This window comes from Dysidea avara, chromosome 14 (genome assembly GCF_963678975.1).
Source record: "Dysidea avara chromosome 14, odDysAvar1.4, whole genome shotgun sequence".
NCBI classification, from domain to species: domain Eukaryota; kingdom Metazoa; phylum Porifera; class Demospongiae; order Dictyoceratida; family Dysideidae; genus Dysidea; species Dysidea avara.
In genome coordinates, this window is record NC_089285.1 from 10,623,176 (window position 1) to 10,646,072 (window position 22,897).

The 22,897-nt window shown below is 39.1% G+C and overlaps 1 protein-coding gene and 1 long non-coding RNA gene across 5 annotated transcripts in view; both read left to right on the plus strand.

Moving 5' to 3' along the window:
* Positions 1 to 1,534: 1,534 nt before the first annotated feature.
* Positions 1,535 to 4,280, plus strand: LOC136244742 (uncharacterized). Of its 3 annotated transcripts, XR_010695559.1 has the most exons (8): positions 1,535 to 1,780; positions 1,833 to 1,899; positions 1,947 to 2,058; positions 3,215 to 3,315; positions 3,365 to 3,604; positions 3,660 to 3,714; positions 3,775 to 3,833; positions 3,890 to 4,280. It is a non-coding gene; the product is annotated as an uncharacterized lncRNA (long non-coding RNA). The 3 variants fall into 3 exon arrangements; XR_010695558.1 differs by having other exon boundaries at positions 1,542 to 1,899; positions 3,660 to 3,720; XR_010695557.1 differs by having other exon boundaries at positions 1,547 to 1,899.
* A 12,293-nt stretch (positions 4,281 to 16,573) lies between these two features.
* The window catches only part of LOC136244743 (uncharacterized), a 43,527-nt gene continuing 37,203 nt past the window's right edge, over positions 16,574 to 22,897 (plus strand). The window contains exon 1 of one of the 2 annotated variants that reach the window (XM_066036307.1): positions 16,574 to 16,723. The gene's annotated coding sequence lies outside the window, so the exon portion shown is untranslated. The remainder of the gene's footprint in view (positions 16,724 to 22,897) is intronic. The other variant, XM_066036308.1, reaches the window with a different exon arrangement.

The following is a 22,897-nucleotide window of genomic DNA, read 5'->3' on the forward strand; positions in this document are numbered from 1 at the left end:
AATTTTGCATGTGCCCAAAGGGATGGTTTTCCAAAATTGGGTCACATATTTAATTTGATAGTTAGATTATTTGTACATTTTTGATGTATTCTACACCCTCTCTTGATTCAGACGATGTAACCGTGTATGGCCAAATCAAGGGGATATGTGTAAAGTTGGCAATCTACACCAACCAGCTATATGTACCTGTACCTCTACATCATACTGTATATATTAGGGATCATGGGGGTTTGGGTTTGTCTGGCCAAAAACATCACCTAAAAACCAACTTAGCAATACCATTCTGGCACCTTGGCAGTATTGGTTACAAGCCCAAAAGTGTCTTCAGTATGACCCTAAATGCTTCCATTATTGCTAAATTTTAAATTCAATGGAATTTTCTACTGATTAACCTGCCCACCTTCAGGCAAGCATAACTTGATACCAGCTAAGGCTACAGGCTTGAATTTTTCAGCCCCATTGTTTTTTGCTGACAGCCCAAGGTGTTGATTCGCAGGTAGTGTGATGCATGGTTTCTCTACATCTGTAAACAGGAATTGTCCATAATTTCTGTGGTAATTGCAGAGGTGCTTCTGTTCTTCATTTGTAATGCTGTGTAACGGATTAAAAATAGGTGAAAAGTGAAGGAAGTCAGTAATTGATAGTGGTGATTGGATTAATTACAGAGGTGCTTCTATACTGTTCTTTGTTTGTAGTGCTGTGTAACGGGCTGACCATAACTGAAAGTGAAGCATGATGGCCACTTCACTTTCAAGTTAGTTATTGATAGCTGGGGAACGTATTTCAGATGAAACCATTAATTCTTTCTTTTGAAGCGGTATGCATGGGTTCGCCAGTCATAATGTTACAAACAAACAAGTATAAAGAAAATTAGGAATTTAAAAACTGAATTAGGGATTAAATGTCCACTAGTATATCTTCAGGTGTAGGTAGCATCCCTTGTTTCCCTACTTTTATCTATGATCCCTAAGGCCACATAAACTTAATTAATAGTTTCTCATCCTCCTGTACTCAAAATAGCAGTGCAGGAGGGTGGATTTTTATTTTATTTTTTACTACTGAATTAGCTATAGCTGAAATGATTCAAAATGTAGTTTTCTTAGACTGCTCTAGCAAGGTACTAACTATAAAAGGTGCTAATTGGCCTCCCTTAGCCACCAGTGGTGCAAAAAATCATTGATGAGGTAAGGAAAATGGCGATGCGGGCTGGGAAACTAATAATTAAGTTTATGTGGCCTAATCGAACTTCCTAAATTTTGCTTTTACTTGTAGATACAATGATACAATGGAAGAGCACGAGTGAGGCCTTCCATTCAATTCCCCCCAGACTGTCAGATAAACTATATCAACAATGATGGAGTGTTTACATGCGGTGGCTAAAAAAAGCCATTTTTACAACTAATCCTGACCTGAGACTGGGGGAGGGGACCAGGGGCAGTTATTACATATGGTTGGCATTTTGCAAAATTGCATTTGTGTATAGTACGTTCGCGTTGAGCTGAATCCTGAGTTGTTGATTAAGAAGCCATACAAGATCAAAGGCTTTAAACATAATGTTTATGACGCATTTATTCGTAAACCCATGTTACGGGCGCGCACTTAATTGTTGAGAATATGGCGTCCAGTATACCGTCAGCGAGTGCGGAGCGAAACCCTTTTGGGAAGACGTTAAACAGCCAAACGAAGTATCTACTTATGAAACTATGGGAGTACTTTAAGCAAGAAGCGAAGAAATGTAAAATTTCTATCAACATCACGAAGAGAATCTCGAAGGCCACCGGTATTGTATCGTGCCTTCTTTGCTGGGTTTTGGCATACATTACGCCACGCAGGGATTTCAAGGACATCCATTAGAATGGAGCACCGCAAGAAAGGCGATTTATTTACGCCAAGAAAAAGGTACAAAATGCACTTTGCACAAGCCCGCTCAATTCTGTAATCGTCAGGTACAAATGTTCACGAGTCCTTGTTGATACAGACAGTTTTAACCCAGATACTATCAGACAAGATCCATTCATTGTACGGAAGGGAGGAAATCTATCGCTCTCAAAGATTTTGGTAAGGCCACACCAAGTCAAACCTTAGTTTCTGGTCACCCGCCCGCATGGTAAACCTGGAACCCTAGTTTATGAGGACTATTATTAATATTACAGGTGCTTAAGTGCATGTGACCCAGCAAGACACTTATTTTTTACTGTAAAAGATCGAGATACTCTAATAGAGCAGTCAGGGATTCCAATAGAGCAGTCGCACTACTCTTAACTCTAATATTAGGTATATATGCCACACTAATAAAATGTTTCTAACTATAGCTAGTTTTGTCCTTGATTATATAGCTGTTCAGATTATAACTGTTACTAATGCTTCTGTAACCAAAGTAATTTCAGTAGATGGGCCATAGCTTTAACTTTATAGTAATTCAAATGTAGTCCTCTAATGATTAGTCTAGTAACTTCAAATTCCTTATCACTGAACACTGCAGGGGTATGGAAAGCCGGCAACATTCGGTGAGCTTAAACTTAACTTTTCCATAACTAAAATTAGATTGGCAAGTAGAAACCCTTATAGTTTAAACATTCCCAGATGATCACTAAATAACACTAGTCTGGAGCACTCAATGACTCAAAACTTTGACAGTTACTTTTCTCAAGGTTACTGAATAGAAGGCTGGAAACACATAGCTAGTGGGCTACGACTTCACATTTGAATGAAGAATTTCTGATGTGAAAATAGAAGTTAAATTTCATTTTGGATCATGATCATTTGAATAACTTAGCTATAAGTCATAGTAATATTTTCCTGACATAGCTAATGAGACATTTATTTCACTTGGAAAGCATAAGTAGCTACATGAGCAAAACATTTCCTATAGTATATTCTAAATAAATAAATAAATATACTTAAATGCTATACATCAGTGTATAGCTAGCCATGATCCATCAACAACTTTCCTAGTGCATTTTTTGCCGAAGCACAACTACTTATGTTGTTGGTTAAGTTTGACTAAAAACAAATCAACATGAATTTGCTAAATTGAGCAAATAATAATACCATACAGTATATAGTCACAGTAGAGTCTATAGTCCTGAAGTCCTGATCATCCGCCCGCCCGCATCCATTTGTAGGCTTGGGAGTGACCAGAAACTAAGGTATGACTTGGAGTGGCCTAAGTTAAATTTTGAAACCTGGAACTTTGTCACTTGCTCCGTCTTAGGCCAAACTTAAGAATGATGGTGTTTTCTCTGGGAGTAGAACATTGCTTTAAAGAGTGTTGAGTGATATGGGATTTAAGTACAAGACGATTAATGACAAGAGGTTAGCATCGAAACTGTTTGTGCTTTAATTTCACTACACGTATGTGCAGGGTATGCTATGAGCAGCCCTGCACAGTCCATCAGTATCATAAATATTAAAGACGAACGAGGTGCAACAGAACTGAAGGAAGACCAGTTGTGTATTTGGATGAGACTTGGGTAATGAAGAACTTCTAGAGCAATTCCTCATCCAAATCGGCAGTGATAGTGAAGATGGTGATGGTGGTATTAATGAATTGTCCACTAGCAGCAGCAGGTCCAAGTCTTCTTCTGGGCTTACTTCATCTGATGTAAGATTGTTTGATATTTGCAGCATTGGTGTTATAACTTGATTTTGTTCCCCAGGAGTCATCAGGTAGCTGGGATTAAACTCTGTGAAGTACATAAAAATACAGATGAAGTACGTGTAAGTGTGTGCACTTTAATAAAAAATATCATTGCTTTATTGTGCTATCCGAAGTTGAACATACCATCCCTTGTATATTTAATCAGTGCAGGAGTGTTTGGAAGTCACTACAGGTACTATCAGCCCAAATTCATACAAACAGTATTATTTCATTTGTTGAAACTTTTAGAGTTTTTTGGGAATGTATCTTCAAAAACAAAATGCTGGCTGGAAAAACTGTGTACATGTGTGGTGAAGTGATGAGAAAAGTATTAAAATGACAAATTGACTAAATGGGAACAGAAGACGATAGTCAGCTGTGGTGAATGTGAAGTAAAATACATGTTGTTTGGCTCACTTGCAGGAACGCCAATGCTACATAACGGATTTTGAGCTGTTATAATTTGGTTTTTTTCTCTTTTGAGGCTGAAGAAGTTTTTACCTGAATATAAGCAGGCCACTTATCTTCTAAATACAGTGCAACAGTGGCCCCAGCTCTTCTACTTATGCAACTCTGTTTTACACACACAAAATCTGTTTTATTTTTCTTGTAAAAGTGTATTACAGCCTCTTACATAAGGGATGGTAAAATCATGCGTGTTGAGGGCGGGTATGTGACGTCTGGCTTCGCCACAAACATGTGTCAACATGACCATCAAAGGGCCGCGCTTTAGAGGCTTCCCCATTAAAAATGTATGGCGAAACTTTACAGTGCCATAACGGGAGTGTCTTACATTCGAATGAAGCGCTTTTAATATATTTTTAGCGGATCGAGAAGTGCTACGTATCGAGCTATACAGGAGCCCCATGCGATGTAGCAATCGTAAGTTATTAATCGTTTTTGAGGGTTCAGCTCAACGCGAACGTACTATAGTACATAGGGCTTGTGTGGACAAGTGTCAGCAGAGGGGGAAGGCTGAAAGGAATTCTTATAATTAAAAACTATAAGACACCAGAAAATTTTGTTGAGGAAATAGCTATAGTACCAGTTAAATCACCATGCATTAGCAACTTACAACTAGCTTTTTAGCTGCAACTATTGCTCCTTTATTAGCCCCCGTGTGTTTACATAATAATTATTATTAATATTTAAGGTTACGGAATAGTTTAAAATGCGTGGGCGGAACAAATTACAAAACCTGCTTTAAACCAAGCAGGGATAAATAATTTCAACAACTATGTTGTGTTAGCAATACAATTAATTGTGCTTGTTTGTTTTTACTACAGAACAACGACTGTTCTTGGGTGTGTGGTCTACAATAGAGCGATGTTTTATAAAAACGCGCCGCCAAAAACCAGACTAACAGATTACTGAATCCTTATAATTTCAACACAAGTGGCTAAACAACTAAAATATCTCAGTAGGTCCTGTGGAAGCGATTTTTTAAGTTACTGGTAGTATAGACGTTTTATTGAACTTTTAGTAGCTTTTTCGGGTGAAACAAGCTCTTTGAAGGCTTGTATCCGAGTCACTTGGGAGAAACACGCCAAAAACGCTTCCACAGGACCTAACAAATTTAATATACAGTATCACTATGCCCTAGAAAAGCCAATAGAGCCTACAGCTTTTGCTGTATTTGGCGGCGGAAAAACATGGTAGTGACAGCTCAGTGGAGCCGCTGAGCGATGTACGGGCTGGCTTACTGTGTTACTACAACAAATTGTAGTGTTCCACCTGCCTCAAACTACACTGTAGCTACATAAAAACATTAAATATGAAGGGCTTCATCTTCATTTAAAACTTTTCACGCTGCTAGACTGGTTTTATGGGCTTCTCAAAAAGTATCGATAGGCATTCAAAATTTTGAATGATTGCCCGTGACTATACAGTAACCTTAAGATGAGTAGCACATAATTGTCAAGTACAAATAATGTTGTGTAACAGTTACAACTTTGGTATACAGTGTTTTAATTTAAGAGTTACTAATTGTGGCCAGGAAATAATAATAGTGCATGGTCTTTGTAATCTTGCTGTGTATACTGTTAAACTGATGTCCACCCATGGCCTGCTGAAGATCTTTGCTGAACTGCATGCCAATAAGGAATAGATTACAGTGATTATGCAGTTCACACGGCAGCTTTCAATTCACCTAAAATGGCAAGATTACCACTAATGTCCCAGGCCAACTGCTGTTATAGTTTATACTGTATTTAGCTTCTTATGCTACAGTATTTTTTTTTGTATAAGGAGACTGCATTGTAGAAATCTATTAGACTTGTAACTTATTTGACCATGAGAACTTTGAATCAACAACTGCACCTGAGCCATATTTTGTTTTACTGATTGTGTAGATATACTGAGAACCGATAAGTTTAGTTTTGTTTTGTCGCATTTGAATAATGAAATTGCATCTTTCATTCAGTCATGCATTATACCCTTGCTGGAGATTGTGACAGTCTTCTCCTGAGTGAATGGATCTATAGAGTACGCATATATGCATGATCACTTCCTTACCAATTTTCTAAAAAATCACTTCCTTATCAATTTTCCAATTACCAATGTGCTTTACATGTACATTTATTCTACCCTCGTTCAAGGTGCCAATCTGAACCTTCTCCTAGCAGCTTTGATATAACTTAAATGTCATAAGTGTATAGATGGCTACAGCTAGTGATATTTTTGCAATGGTATGTATGTGCATACATTTATCACTTCCAAGTTACATCCAATATTCTACACAAGCCACAAGGGGCAAGCAATCATTTAAAGTTCATTCAACCATCTGTCAGGATTGATGCATACAAATTCAGTTTCTATCCTAACGCCATACAGTTATGGAATAATTTACCTGATTATAATTATAGTATTAGCACAATCTCTTGACTTTTTCAAAGTGTTACTCACAATTAATTACAACATATTGTATTATACTCATGCATATACATGAGGTTTACAATTATATACAATAGTAATAGTAATAATAATAACACAATGTCAGTTTGGCTATCTGTTGTACCTGTTGAACAGAATCATTTTGACTTAACTACTCAAGAATTTCGTGATGTCATAGCAGTGAGGTATTGAAAACCTTTGTTGGCCCTTCCCTCCACTTGCGATGGCTGTGGCTCTCCTTCAACTTTGGATCACCTCCTTACTTGTAAAAAGGGTGGCTTAATTGTTAAGCGCCACAATGAGGTTCATGACTGTATTGGAGATATGTCTTCATTAGCTTTGGGACAGGTTATTAAGGAACCTATTGAAAAAGAATCTGTGTGATGAATATCAGAGTGCCCTTGTTGCTGATCTTGGTGTACGTGGTGTGTAACAAAGTCAGTCTGAGGCATTGTTTGACATACGTGTTGTTGATGCTGACGCCCGTTCTTATTTGTCTCACTGCCCACAATCTGTACTGATCTCTGCAGAAAACGAGAAAGTGTTCTTTGGCTTGTAGTGACCGTAGAGCAAGCTTTACTCCACTTTGTTTTTCTGTGGATGGTCTTTGTGGTCCAGAGACTGAAAGTTTTCTGAAACACATGGCATATTGCCTTTCATTGAAATGGGAGCAAAGTTCAGCAGAAGTTATGGGATGGATCCATGCTCGAGTAGCTTTTGCCATCTTACGGTGTATCTGTGGATCTCACACCAAGTGGAGGTCCATTGGACTTGATGATGGTGCTGAAATTACTTTGGACTAAATTATTGATCTGTTTGTGTTTATTATGTGGGTGTATGTATATATAATAATAATAATAATAAAATAATGTTAAGTTAAAAAATAATAATAATAATAATAGCAAATATTGCTCACCGCAGCAGAAAGCAACACAAAACTGACTGCTTCAGTCGCTCAAAGCACGCTCACGGTAATGAGGCATAATAGTCCCATTCAACAAAGTGATGCTAAACGTAGCGCTTTTTGAGATCTGATCAATGAGCCAAACTACTCAGACATGAAGCTAAATATTCTGACATCATTCATTTCTACCTTCCAAAGATCTGTTTTGTACAGCACTGCAGCCATTCTTAGAAAGCACATGAATATTTGACTGTTTTTTGTACATAGCAACCTAAGCTCATGGTTTGAGCAAGGCTTTGTTTTTCCCAGTAGTTATATATCTAAACCAAAACAGCCAAGCTGTAAAAAAAGAGTGCGGCCAAGGTGGTGGCCAAGAAATGGCTGTGATGGTAGGTTAATGGCAAAAATTTTAATTATGACAATTCAGGTGAATTTGCATTGCCTCCTCCACTAGGATTTGGCACCAAATTCACCTGAATTGTCATAATTAAATTTTTTGCCATTAACCTACCATCAGTCATTTCTTGGCCACCACCTTGGATTTCACATCTTTTTTCATGCGCACCTTGGCCTTTTTGGGGGCCGCACTCTTTTTTTACAGCTTGGCTGTTTTGGTTTAGATATCACTTCTTTTTGTATTGCAAGTCACAAAGCTGGCCATAATTATGGCTTTGATGCTTCCTTTTAACTTGTTTTTTTCTTTACTTCAGGAATTGTGGAACAAAGGAAGTAATTGTGGATATAGCTTTTGTCTGATTAAATATTTGTATATTTAACATTGAATGATGATTATCACATACTGTAGTTAATAAGGTGACTTCTTACATAACTGAACTGTAGCTGAAACTCTCATTCTTTGTAGCTGAACTCTTTTCAGGGTGATTTGTTTCTAGCTGAACTCTCTACAGGATGATTTGTTTCTAGCTGAACTCTCTACAGGGTGATTTGTTTGCAGCTGAACTCTCTACATGGTGGTTTCTTTGTAGCTGAACTCTCTACATGGTGACTTGTTCTCTCTACAGGGTGGCTGAACTCTCTACAGGGTGATTTGTTTGCAACTGAACTCTCTACAAGATGATTTGTTTCTAGCTGTAGCTGATCTCTCTATAGTATACACTGTAACTTTATTGTAGCTGAACTCTCTACAGGATGGTTTCTTTGTAGCTGATCTCTCTACAGGGTGACTTGCTTCTAGCTGATCTCTCTACAGGGTGACTTGTTTCTAGCTGATCTCTGGATGACTTGTTTCTAGCTGATCTCTCTACATGGTGACTTGTTTCTAGCTGAACTCTCTATACGGTTATCTGTTTGTAACTGAACTCTCTACATGCAGCTCAGGATGGTTTCTTTGTAGCTGATCTCTCTAAGGGGTGACTTGCTTCTAGCTGATCTCTCTACAGGGTGAACTTGTTTCCGGCTGAACTCTCTGCAGATGGTTTGTTTGTAGCTGAACTCTCTACATGGTGGTTTCTTTGTAGCTGAACTCTCTACAAGATGATTTCTTCTAGCTGATCTCTCTACAGGGTGATCTGTTTGTAGCTGATCTCTACATGCAGGGTGACTTGTTTGTAGCTGAACTATCTGCAGGGTGATTTGTTTGTAGTTGAACTCTCTACAAGGTGATCCTTCTAGCTGATCTCTCTACAGGATGACTTTTTCTAGCTGAACTCTCTACAGGGTGATCTATTCATAGCTGAACTCTCTACAGGGTGATTTGTTTGTCTCTACAGAGTGATTTGTCTGCAGCTGAACTCTCTACGTGGTGGTTTCTTTGTAACTGAACTCTCTATAAGGTGATGTCTTGTAGCTGATCTCTCTACTGGATGACTTGTTTCTAGCTGATCTCTCTATAGAGTTACAATGCTTGAAGTATCTTAGTTTACTAAAGTGGTATATCCCCAGTACATGGAACAGTTAATTGTTTGTTATTTTAGTAGTTTTTCAGTAAACCCGCATTCACAGATATTTTACTGAGAGTTTAAAACTTAGTAAAATAATCATGTTCCATATACTTAAGTTTACTGACACTTTACTATCAGTATATCTACAGTAAGGCATCTTAACAAATTAGTAAACTAAGAACCTTCAAGCAGTGTTATAACTTTCTCTATAGAGTTATAACATGTTTGTATAGCTGAACTCTTTGTAGAGTGGTTTTTTTGATTGGTTGCTGAACTCTCCTGCTACACGGTGACTTGTTTGTACTACATGCAGAGTGACTTGTTTGTAGCTGAACTCTCTACAGAGTGACTTACTTGTAGCTGAACATTGTATAAAGTAACTTGTTTGTAGCTGATCTAGATTAACTCTCTACTGGGTAGCTTTTTTGTAGCTGAATCCTCTACAGAGTGACTTGTTGTAGCTGAAATATCTACAGGGTAACTTGCATGTTTATAGCTGAATTCTCTTCAGTGTGACTTATAATGTTCTGAATCTCTACAGCAACATATTTGTATCTGAACTCTCTACAGGGTGACTTGCTTGTAGCTGAATTGTCTATAACAGTGGCGGATCCAGGATGGGGCATTTGGGGCAAATGCCCCCCCTTCAAGAAATTGCATACAAGATCGAGATACTCTAATAGAGCAGTCAATTACTCTAATAAAGCAGTCACAATGTTCATGAGGCAGTGTAGCTTACCTATGAAGCTATAAATAGGATTTTATTTTACATAACAGACGTGATATAGTTGGTAAGTATAACTAGCTATTATTGTTGTGACCTTTTTTTTTTTTTTTTTTTTTGGTCTTCAACTGGTTTTCAGCAAGTTTTTTTGGTCTTCAACTGTTTTTCAGAAAGGTGCCCCCCCTCTTTCCAAACTCTGGATCCACCCCTGCCACTGGCCTGTTTGTGCCCCTCCCCTTGCCAGCTCCTGGATCCGCCCCTGTATAACTAGTATAAGATTAACTATTTGTAGTTGAATTCCCTATAGAATAACTTGCAATGTATGTAAGTTATAAACGTAGCTGAATGCTCTATTAGGGTGACTGTTCTATTAGAGTATCTCGATCTCGCATATGCTACACATAGTTGGCTTTGGAATCATAACTCAGTGGTTTGTAATCTGATTCTTCTGTACTACTACAAGGACTTTCTATGATAATCATTCCAGCTACACACCGATTTTCAGCTCACTGCTCTAAACGGTTTGCCTGATAGGTGTGAACTAATAGTTTTTTTATTCATAAAAATCGATCGCGTAATTGTGGGGTTTTGTGTCATATCTCGATGGCCTTTAACTGAATTCCTTTCAAACCACAAAAAGGCACTCTTACGATAGTTACTCCATCTACAAAGCAATTTTCAGCTCATCTGTTTACCTTGTGGGCGTGACAGACCTTCGACCTTATTTTACGCAAATAATCGGTCATAACTCCGTGAATGTTCATCGGATTCCTACCAAACTTGGTACTGAGATTCGCCTTAATGAGTCCTTAAAGTGTGCCAACTTTCAGCCTGATTGGAGCACGAATTCGTGTTTTATGGCGGATTTTGCGAAGTGTGCGAAAAGAAGTAAAAGAAAAAACCCCAAGCTTTGGTCGCTCGTATCTCGGAAATTGCTATTGTCTTCAAATTTGGAATGTGGACTCTCCTACCTAGCCGGCACTTCTGTAGCAACTTTGGTTTCAACCGGATAAGGAATCACAAAGCTACAAAGTTGTGAAAATCGCATTTAGCTATACTTTCTTCCTTTTATTATACTCACGGTGTGGCGCGCCGGCTTCTTGGGGCGCGCCGGCTTCTTAGGCCGCACGACACACTACCGTGTGTCTTGCAAAACAGCCAAGCTGTAAAAAAAGAGTACGGGCCTCTAATGGTAAAAATTTTAATAACGACAATTCAGGTGAATTTTGGTGCCGCTTGGTCTTGGCACAGAATTCACCTGAATTGTCGTTAATAACATTGTACCTTTGATTTCACATCTTTTTTTTACTCTGGCTTTGTTGGAGGCCGCACCCTTTTTTTACAGCTTGGCTGTTTTTGATTAGATATCACTTCTTTTTGGTATTGTATTCATACCTAAAGCCAAGTTTTAGGTGTTATTTTAACTTGTCTTTTTCTTCACCATAGAAAGAAGATTATTATGAAGAAGATTTAAATAATTTGTTTACATTTAGGCAATGGTGTTGATTGATCATAAAGATAAGTCACACAGTTCGCAGCTGAATACTCTACAGGGAAATGTGTATGTAGCTGAAAGTTGTACAGGAAAGTAACTGTACTCTTTGACTACATGGTGAATGGTTTGTAGTTGAACTCACAACAAGGTGGCTTATTTCTAGCTGAAATGCTATATGAACTGTAGATAAATTCTCTAACTGATCTCTCTATAGGGTGATTTGTTTCTTATCTAGCTGACATTTCTACAGGGTGACTTGTTTCAAGCTGCATAGCTCTCTACAGGGTGATAGCCGATCTTTCTACAGAGTGATTTGTTTCTAGTCGATCTCTATGACATGTTTCTAGCTGATCTCTCTACAGGGCTGCTTGTTTCTACTGAGCTCTCTACAGGGTGACTTGAAAAATAGTTTAATTCTTTGCAGGTAACAGGGTAACTTGCCTAACTGATCTCTCTACAGGGGGATTTGTTTCTAACTGAATACTGTACAAGGTGATGTATATCTATCTAACTGATCTTTCTACTGAAAGAGTTTTCAGTAGCTGGACTCTCCATGGGGTGACTTGAAAAGTAGTTGGGCTCTTACAGGGTGACTTGATCATGCTGATCTCTCTACAGAGTGCTTGTTTCCAGCTGATCTCTCTATATAGAGTGATTTTTTCTAGCTGATATTTCTACAGCGTGATTTGATCTTACTTATTTCTAGCTGAACTCACAGAGAACAGCCAATGAAAATGCAATGGTAAACCAAGAAATTTCATGTAGTTTTTATGGACACTGCCTATGAAAATTTGACAGTTCATGGCCACTGCAAACATGAAAATTTGACAATTCATGGACACTGCTTATGAAAATTTGACAATTAATGACCACTGCAAACATGAAATAATTTGTCGCTAGTGCTATGAAATTTCCATGAAATCTCCACTTTTCATGAAACTTTCATGGCACTTTATGGGAATTATTAATTACTATTCATGGATAATCCATAGGTGTTTCATGGCACTGTTCTCTGGTAGTGCTACATGGTAACTTCATTCTATCTGATCTCTGTACAGGATGACTTGTTTCCAGCTAATCTTTCAACAGTCATTTGTTTCAAGCTTTTCTTTCTACAGGGTGATTTGTCCCTTGCTGATCTCTCTACAGGGTGAATTGTTTCTAACTGATCCTTCTAAAGGGTGATTTGTTTCAAGCTGATCTTTCTACAAGGTAATTGAAATGTAGCTAATCTCGCTACAGGGTGACTTGTTTCTAGCTGATCTTTCTACAGGTGAGCTGATTTCTGTACAGGGTGACTTCTTACTGGCTGAACTCTCTACAGGGTGACTTGTTTCTACCAGATCTCTCTACAGGGTGATTTGTGTTGAGCTGATCTCTCTACAGGTTGATTTCTTTCTAGCTGATCTCTACAGGGTGAATTGATTTCTCTATAGCGTCCAGCTGAACTCTCTACAGTGTAACTTGTTTCTGGCTGATCTCTCTATATACAGGGTGATTTGTTTCTAGCTGATCTCTACAGGGTGAATTGTTTCTAGATGATTTCTCTACAAGGTTACTTGTTACTTGGTGAACTCTATACAGGGTGATTTGTTTCTGGCTGATCTCTCTACAGGATGATTTGTTTCGAGCTGATCTCTCTACAAAGTGATTTGGGTGATTTGTTTACAGCTGATCTCTCTTCACGGTGGCTTACTTATTATCTGCATGAACTCTCAGTACATAGTGGACTTGTTTCTAGCTGATCTCTCTACAGGGCAGCTTGTTTCTACTAAACTTTTTATAGGCTGACTTGAAACGTAGCTGAACTTTCTGCAAGATGACTCATTTCTAGTTGATCTCTCTACAGAGTGATTTGTTTCCAGCTGATTTCTCTAGTGAGAGATTTGCTTCTAGCTGATCTCTCTACTGACAGTCTGTGTGACTTGTTTCTAGCTGATCTTTGTACAGTGTGATTCGTTCTAGCTGATCTCTGTTTGCTTTTAGCTGATCTTTTCCACAGGGTGACTTGTTTTTAACTCTACAAGGTGATTTGTTTTCAGCTGATCTCTCTACAGGATGCCTTGTTTCTAGCTGATTTATCTGCAAGGTGATTTGTTTCCAGCTGGTCTCTCTACAGGATGATTATGTAGCTGATCTTTCTTCAGGGTGATTTGTTTCTAGCTGATCTCTCTACAAGGTAACTTGTAGCCAGTTGAACTCCCAACAGGGTGACTTGAAATATAGTTGAACTCTCTTTAGGGTGACTGGTTTCTAGCTGAATACTCTACTGGGTGATTTGAAATGTGGTTTAACACTTTGCAAGGTGAATTGTTGACTTGTTTCTAGCTGATCTCTCTACAGGGTGACCTTTTCTTAGTTAATCTCCATGCACAGTGGCTTATAACAGTGTTAAATTCTCTACAATACATAGATGAATGTTTTAAGAAGTAATTATTTGATTCTTAGCTGACTGCTCTATTAGAGTGTCTCGATCGCGCACTTGTTACACCTAGTTGACCTTCGTAGTGTAACTCAGTAGTTTTTCATCTGATCCCTTGTAAATTACTGAAAGATCATTCTAAAATAATTGTTCTACCTCTCTACGTATTTTCAGCTGATTCCATTAACTATTTGCCTGGAAAGCGTGATAAGTAATTAGTCTCGCGTGGCCAGACCGCTATTTCAGCGCAGGGGCTTATAGATTAAAGATTATAAGCGCCCGCGCAGAAAAGGCGCTTATAATCTCTAATCGATAAGCCCCTGCGCTGAAATAGCGGTCTGGCCACGCGAGACTAATAAGTAATACTAAAAACTCGATCATGCGATTTTTACACATGGTTGGCGTTTTTGTTATACGAAGCTGCCAGCCGGAAATATATATATATATATATTTTAAATATAATGAATAATATGTAAAGTAGCTAATAAACAAACAACTACATAAACTACAGCTAGCCGGAAATATTTCGTCAGTGCTATTGTTCTGGCAGTCCACTACTAGATTTCTCACTATCAAGCACACTAGTTGTATGCTATGCCCCGAGCATTCTAAGTATTCTACTTTAGGGAATGCGTCTAGTAGGTTGCCCCGAGCATTCAACTTTAGGGAACGCGTCTAGTAGGTTTCCCCGAGCATTCAACTTTAGGGGACGCAAAAAGTAGTTCTAGTGTTAGGGTTAGGGTCAGGTTCAGCTTTAGTTTCTTCTTCACCTTCAATATCTATTATATAGAAGTTAATCCACTCAGAGACATATAAGGTAGAAACTAAGGGAGTTGGGTAGGTGGGAGCCACGTAGTACAATAGGTAGGACTCTGGGCTCAAGCACTGGAGGTCCTGGGTTCGATTTCTACTCAAGGCATTTTGTTTTTTTTCCTTTTTTTTTCGTTTGAGGACTTTTTTTTGTCTAAGTTTTACTTTTATTCACGTGACTGCCGGAACAATAGCAACAGCCTTTGTTATAACTCCATGATTGTTAGTGCGAATTCTTTCAAACCACAAAAGGTTTACACTACGATAGTTACTCCATCTACAGACAAGTTATTCTGTTACGTGGTTTACCCTGGAGGTGTGACAAAATCACCTTTGGATTTTTGAAAAATCGCGCATAACTCCCTTGTTCTTGTCTAACCTCTACCAAAATTGGACTGCAAATGTACAGTATTACACTTTTACTGCCCTCCAAAGTTTAAGTAAATCGACCGAAGCATACGCGAGTTATTACGATTTTTCTAAAGTGTGCGAGACGAAGAAGAAAAAGATTATAAGAAGAAAAATACGAAGAAAATAAGACGAACTTTGAAGGCGCGTATCTCAGTGATGGATGGGCGAATTCACCTCAAATTTGGAAAAGGAAGTGCCCTACCCCAGTGAGTTTCCACAGCAAAAATGGTTGATTTCCGTCCAGCCATTATCGAGCTATGGATGCCTAAAAACGGCGTTTTCTTGGTTCCTGTAAAATACATACTTGTCTGTCGCGCCCCCGCACTGGCTGTACTTGGCCGCGCGACAGACAAGTGTGTATTTTGTTGTCAAAACCCTGGATCACCAGTGTGCTAGGCCAGTGTTGTCTATCGTGTGCTTTGATATATATAATTATATACCTTACCTATGCCCAGAGCATTCGACACTAGGGGATGCGAAAAGTAGCATTAGCGTTTGGGTTGGGTTCGGCTTTGGTTTCTTCTTCACCTTTAGGTTACATTCTTCTTACTATAGGACAGCTTACTTCTTGAGTCATCACATTTATAAGATACAAAAGTAAGGTAGGTGGGTAGCTAGCAGCAGCATCACAGTGGTTAGCACACTGGCCTAGCACTCTGGTGGTCAAGGGTTCAAGCCCCAGACAAGTTTTGTGGTTGTTTTTTTTTCGTTTCACCCTTTTTGTCTAAGTTTTACTGTCCGTTCAAACAAACTTTCGGTTCAGTATCCATTGTCTTAATTGGATGGAGATACATGTTTACAATCTTCAGTAAACATGCATCTCTATTCATCCCTACCCAGAACTATTCCCCATTGGAACGATCTATGTATCCTAAATCTACCTTCCATTGATCTTGAAACATTTAAACAATTGACTACTCTTACTTTATAATTGTAACTTAGCACTTATTGTGACTTAGCACTTATTGTAACTTAGTATTTATTGTAAATTAGCACTCACTGTAATTTCGTACTCATTGTAATCTAGCACTAGCTCATTGTAATTTACCACTTACTGTAATTTAGCACTCATTGTAACCTAAAACCTATTGTAACTTAGCACTTATTGTAACTTAGCACTAATTGTTATTATAACTTAAACTAGGCACTTATGTGTACGTACCATGTACATTAGCATTAAAGCCCTGTCGGTGATTGCTAATTAATAAATAAACACTAAACAATAAATAAACAATTTAATTACTATATACATGCATGTACTGGGCTGTGGGCACTGGTTGCCTGCAGAACTTTGGTTTCTTGCCATAAAGCAAAAATAAATAAATAAAATTAGCGATTGAAATATTTAGGGTATACGGTAATCAACTTTTGTAATCGATAAGTGCATGGACCGGCGACCTCGCCTGCGCAAGAGCAGATGACTAATGCAATCAATGAATACTTGAGAGTTTGTGTTGTTGTTGTCCGCATTTAAGTGTAATGACTACCAAGTTGATCGCGGCTATGAAGATCTGATCATCGTGGGTATATACTTATGTAGAATTCTAACTGTATGCTCTTTTTTTTGCGCACATAAGCCAAACACTGGTTGTCTCACATGCACAAGATCAAGATAAGACGACTATGGCCTAGTAATAAATATAGCTATTATTATAGCTGCTAGCTATACCACCACCACGATTCAACTGCACCATGTGATGGCACAGTTCACGCGAGATTATCAGTATGTAGAAATAGCTATTATAGGTTCGAGTCCCGGCATTGATACCGAGTTATATGTAGCTATACATTATGCACATACACACTGTAGATACGTAGCATGCATGTAGGGTATAGTACTAGTAGTTTTTGGAGAAAGAATTTCGTTCGTCGTGTCAGTTATCCAAGTGCTTTTTATTTATTATCAACTTTAGCTACCAGTTAGGTACTGGAGGATGAACGCAGAAGGCAGAGCCTTGCCATATAGCTAGTGATTTGTGCAACCGCCGCTCAATATAATCGCTTACGCTACGACAGCAAAACACGTTGTGTATTTCCAACGCTGTTTTTTAATTTTGCTTATTTATACACTAAATCGTAATACCGACCGAGCTGTTAGGTTACAGTTTCATTATACCTATACGTGTATGCATACCTGCGCGTGCACTACGTGGGCATGTAGCATGCACTTATTACACAGAATCCGTACGAGTACATAACTGACTTCCTGTTTGTGCAGTGCATGGCAGCACAAGAACCGGCACTAAATAGCTAGTGAGCGTGAGAATAATTAGAGGCCGGCGACACTGGTAGCTACTGCTTGTCATCTTCTAAAAAATGCCGTGGAACGAAATATTCAACGCATCCATCGGGCCGAAGACACGAGTTAATTCGCCTAACATATGCATGTATTTATTTATCAATTTTGAATTCCAATTAGGCAGTTGATACTGCAAGTTAAAAGGTTCATTTCAGCATAGATTTATAAACCCCAGGTAACTCCTGGGGTTTATAAATCTATTATTTCAGTATGAGTTGCTTGAGCCGGATTATTGGCTAGTTAGCTATTTCAGTTCGTCTTATTATTTTCTTTAGTTACCATGCAACCATCCGGTATGCAATCTTGCGAGACGCAAGAAGCGTCGAACATACACCAATGGCAATGACGCCACGCCAGAATTTACAAAAGTCTGGCCCGCCTGGCAGCAACTTAACTGCCATCCCTATACTAGTAAACAAATTAGGCTATCGTTACTAGGTAACGCCTAGCAACGATAATAAACAAATTGGTCTTGCGTTACGTTCGTGCTGGCGTCATTTGTATACTGTCCAGTAACTCAGATCAAAAAGGTATTGTGTAGCTACATTTTGTCATATAATTATAGCTAGCAAAGCACTATAGTCTTGTGGAGCCAGACTCTTGGAGTAATCTGGTGACTCTACTAAGCATACAGGGCTGTATGTATATATATATGAGTTAAGCTATGAACTATTTTTTCTTCTACCTAGACTATGGAACTCTCTGCCAATAATTGATCATACACAATCACTATAGCTGTAATAAAACAGATATTGAAGAAATTTTTATGGAATCATTTCTTAGCTAACATTAACGATTCTCCTTGTTTTTTCCATTACCTTTGTTCCCGTTGTTCCAAGAATCCTGCATCGGCGTTGAAACCGGGTCACTACTGTTTACCCGGATTAATTTAAAGTGAGGCGTGCGCTAACTGCTGTGTTTTGACTGCCGACTAGCGCGTTAAACACGAGGGTGTCCATACTTAACGATGGTAGTCAGTGGGCATGATTCCACGTAAGTTTGCATTTCCTGCAAGTATAGGTGTGTGGCTTTGCGCATACCTAACACACCATAATTTTAAAAAGTATAACTAATAAATATATATTATGAAATCTTGGTATGACACATTCCCGATATAAAGTGGGCGTGGCGCACGAAAGAAACTAGCCGACCTATCTTGTACAATAACAATTGATTAGTGGGCGTGGATCCACATAAGCTAGCAGGCAGCTATGAGCATGGTTTCGTGCATACCTGTAGACTTTAATATCACCGATAAATGGACGTGGCTGTACGTATGGTTGCAGGTAGTCGTCTGATAAGTGGGCGTGGCTCACGAAAGAAGCTGAGTTGCATCAGGATTTGACTATGACACGTTTATACACTTCCTTACCGTCCAACTAAACAATTTGCTTCGCACGTGATTCAATCCGGGTCAGACCCGGATAATTTTTAAAGCGGGTCTGATCCGGATGACCCGGACAAAATGTGACCCGGTTGACCCGACCCGGTTTCAACGCTGTCCTGCATCTATCAATTTTAACCACTTGTAACTAAGTGTGTAGATGTTAGTGTATAGTTATTTAATGTATGTTAGGTTATCAGTATAGGTCACTGGTAGACCCTCAGAATTACTATTCTGTAAAGCATTATTATTATTATTATTATATATGTAGCTAGATAATGTAATTTATTATTATTATCATTGGGGTATAAGTAAGAAGGCAAAGCCTATAAAAACCTGATCTAAAAAATCAAACTACTACAAAAATAAGTATACAACATTATACTGGTAATCATAATAAAATCTATCTAGGTGTGTCTTAAACAAATTGGTTGAATTAACATTATAACTGAATCATGTGGGAGTCCATTCCAATCATTTATAATTCTTACTGAATAAAAGTGATGGCGTGGCAAGCAGGTAGCATGTGGTTTGTGGATCTTTAAATTATGACCTCCTTATAGAAGATGATCAAAGGGTAAATAAAGATGAGCTATCCATGTCCAGCATGTTATGAAATAGTCTGTATGTGTAAATTAAGTCCCCTCTACGACGTCAATATCTGAGAGATGGTAAGTTTAGGTGGTTTAATCTGTCAACTGACAGCACCTTGTATACCATGTTGTTGATCTTTTGCGGTAACTAAGTGATATGACAAAAAAGCATACAGGATTTGTGCGGTATAGACTATATACTGATGTAAGCTACCTGGTACCCCGAACAGTAACGATATTCACATTCACAATAGAACAGTCTAATCTCTTTGTTACAAACTACAACACTGACCAATTATAGCATACAGGTGTCTATATTATACAAAATAGTGTTAATTATCTATTGTGCTGTCTGGCTTCCTCTCTTACACTACTCCCCCTCTTTTGAGCAGACGTCTCGTATGCTTGACAACACATATATCTGGCTGGGGCATGCCTTTGTCACAGTGGATATCCCCTAGTACTGCTACTTGAGTTGCCATCATTGACATTGCTTTGTTTATGCAAGTGTGCATCTGATAGACTTGACTGTACAGTTTCATCATCATCATCATCATCATCCACTAATTGTAGTGAGTTCCAATTGGAGTTGAAGAAGTGACATACTCTTGGCTGTCTAGGTCTGTTTCATTATGTGTGCTTTTATTTTCTGCATCTTGATCTTGTGTGCCCTGGAGGCCTTCATTGAGTCATATATTTTTTGGACAGGGTTTTAAATGATTGAAGTGCACTACCTGTCATCTCCTTCCTCCTCTAAGAGATTAAATTCGATATGTACATTCCGACACCTTTTTCAGAGCTTTGTATGGTCCTTGCCAGGGATGAAACAATTTCTTAGTACTATTCTTTGGCACTTTAGGGTTTAGCAACCACACCCAATCTTCCACATCGTAAGGATCGCCATGGATCTTCTTGTCATACTGCTCCTTCTGATGTTCATGTTGTGCTATAAATATCCACCGCACTGTGTCATATGCTGATACCAACTGTTTCTGCGAGACTGCATACGTACTGGGTAACTGTGAGTCAGTTGGAGCACTGACATATATTACATCTGCTGGTAAATGAGCCTGTCTTCCAAACATGAGGTAGAATGGCGTATACCTTGTGGTAGCATTTACACTACTGTTGTAAGCCATGCACACTTTGTGGATATGCTGCTCCCAATCCCACGGATGGTCTTGCAATGTGTTGCTAGCATGTTTAACAGAGTTCTGTTAAAATGTTCTACCATGCCATCACACTGTGGATGGTAGGGTGTGGTCCTTGTTTTTCTTATGTGAAGCAATTTGCACACTTCCTCGATGAGTTGAGATTCAAATTGTGGACTTTGGTCCGAATGCAGCTGTTCAGGAACTGAGTATCTCATAAAAACTTCATCGACTAGGTGGTCAGCTACTGTAGATGCTTCCTGATTGGGGATTGGAATGGCCTCCATCCACCTTGTGAAGTAATTTCCCACAACCATGACATAGGAATTCTTCTGATCACTTTCTGGCAAAGGGCCAAGTAAATCAATAGGGTTGGGTAACCTGGTACCTAAAGGGGCTCTCCTGGAATGAGTTAAGGACTTGCGGGTAGAGCATTCTTGGCAAGTGAGACACCAGTCTCGTGTGTCATTCTAGTAGCCAGCTGCAGGCCAGTAAAATCTTTCCTGGACATGACTGAAGGTTTTCTCATGCCCCAAGTGACCTCCTACAACTCCTCAATCTAATGCATCTAACACACTCGAATGGAGCTCAGATGGGACAACTAGTTGAAGATGATTAGAAGCATCATCTGGTTCACCAAACAGGTGGTAGAGCACACCTTCTCTCACAGTAAGCTGGTCCCTTAACTGAGCAAGTCGTCGGTGTGGGAGGTTATCTGCTAGAGAAACTAGTGGAGGCTGATCCCTTTCCTTACATTGAAGGATTGGCCCAATGATTAGATCATCCAGTTGTGATGCTTGCATTTCACTTGGAGTATGTGTATTAAGGGACAGTTCTGGCAATGTCACTGCATTTATTGGTGAGCGGTTCTCATTGGGAAGAATTTCACACTGACGGCATGGTACTCTTGACATGGAGTCAGCATTATTATATTTCCTACCAGGTCGATGGACTATTGTGAACTGATACTCCTGTAACTGTTGGAGCCAATGAGCAATCTGTCCTTCTGGCTGCTTGAACTTTTGAATCCATGTGAGAGCACCATGATCCATGCAAATTGTAAAAGGTTTCCCCAAGAGATATGGTTGAAAGTGATCTAAAAACACAACAGCCAGCAATTCCTTCTTTGTAACACAATAATTTTGTTCTGACTTTGTCAATATTCTACTGGTATAAGCAATCACACACTCTGCATTATCTTGGATTTGTGACAGGGCAGCCCCTATTCCTGTGTCACTAGCACCAGTGTCCAGTATGAATGGTTTTGACCAGTCTGGTAAAGCAAGAATGGGAGCTGAAACTAACCAACTTTTTAAGTTGTCAAAGGCTTCTTGGTAATGTGGAGTCCAGTGAAACACAGAATGCTTTTCTGTAAGGTTGTGTAGTGGAGCAGCTATGGATGAAAAATTCTTTACAAACCGTCGATAGTAGCTTGCTATCCCCAAAACTGCTGCACTTCCTTTGTTGAAGTTGGAGTAGGCCACAACTTTACTTTATTGGTCAGGAGATACTACCTGAGTAGACACAACATGTCCAAGGAAGCGTACTTCGGATTGCAACAGGTGACACTTATGTGGCTGGAGTTTCAACCCTGCATTCTCAAGGTGCTCAAATACCTGGGCCAAGTTGCTGAAATGTTGTTCGAAAATTTTACCAACAATGATTATATCATCGATATAAACTAAGCAGCTCTGCCACAGCAGTCCCTTCAAAACTATGTCCATCAGCCTCTGGAAGGTGGCAGGTGCATTACGTAAACCAAATGGCATTATGTTAAACTGAAATAGTTCCTCATGAGTGCAAAATGCAGTCTTGTCCTTATCGTTTTTGTGCACCTCCACCTACTGTAGCTGCCCTTCAAATCTAATGTGGAGAACCACCTTGCCCCAGCTAATGTATCCAAAGTGTCATCTACCCTAGGTATAGGGTAAGCATCTTTCCGAGTTACCTCATTGACTTTGTGATAATCTACACACAAACGAATGGACCCATCTTTCTTAGGTACCAGGACAATTGGAGATTCCCAGGGGCTCTTTGATGGTGAGATTATAGCTTTTCCTTCAGTTCTTCTAGTAGCTTCTTAACAGCTTCCTTCTGTGGTTGTGGAACTTGCCGAATACCCTGCTGTACAGGAACACCTGTAGTCTCTATCCGGTGAGTAAGAATATTTGTACGACCTAAATCATTGGAGTTGCTAGCAAAAATATGTGATATTGTACCAGAAGTACATGGACTTGGCTCTGTTGATGTTCAGTCAAGTTAGCTGGCATA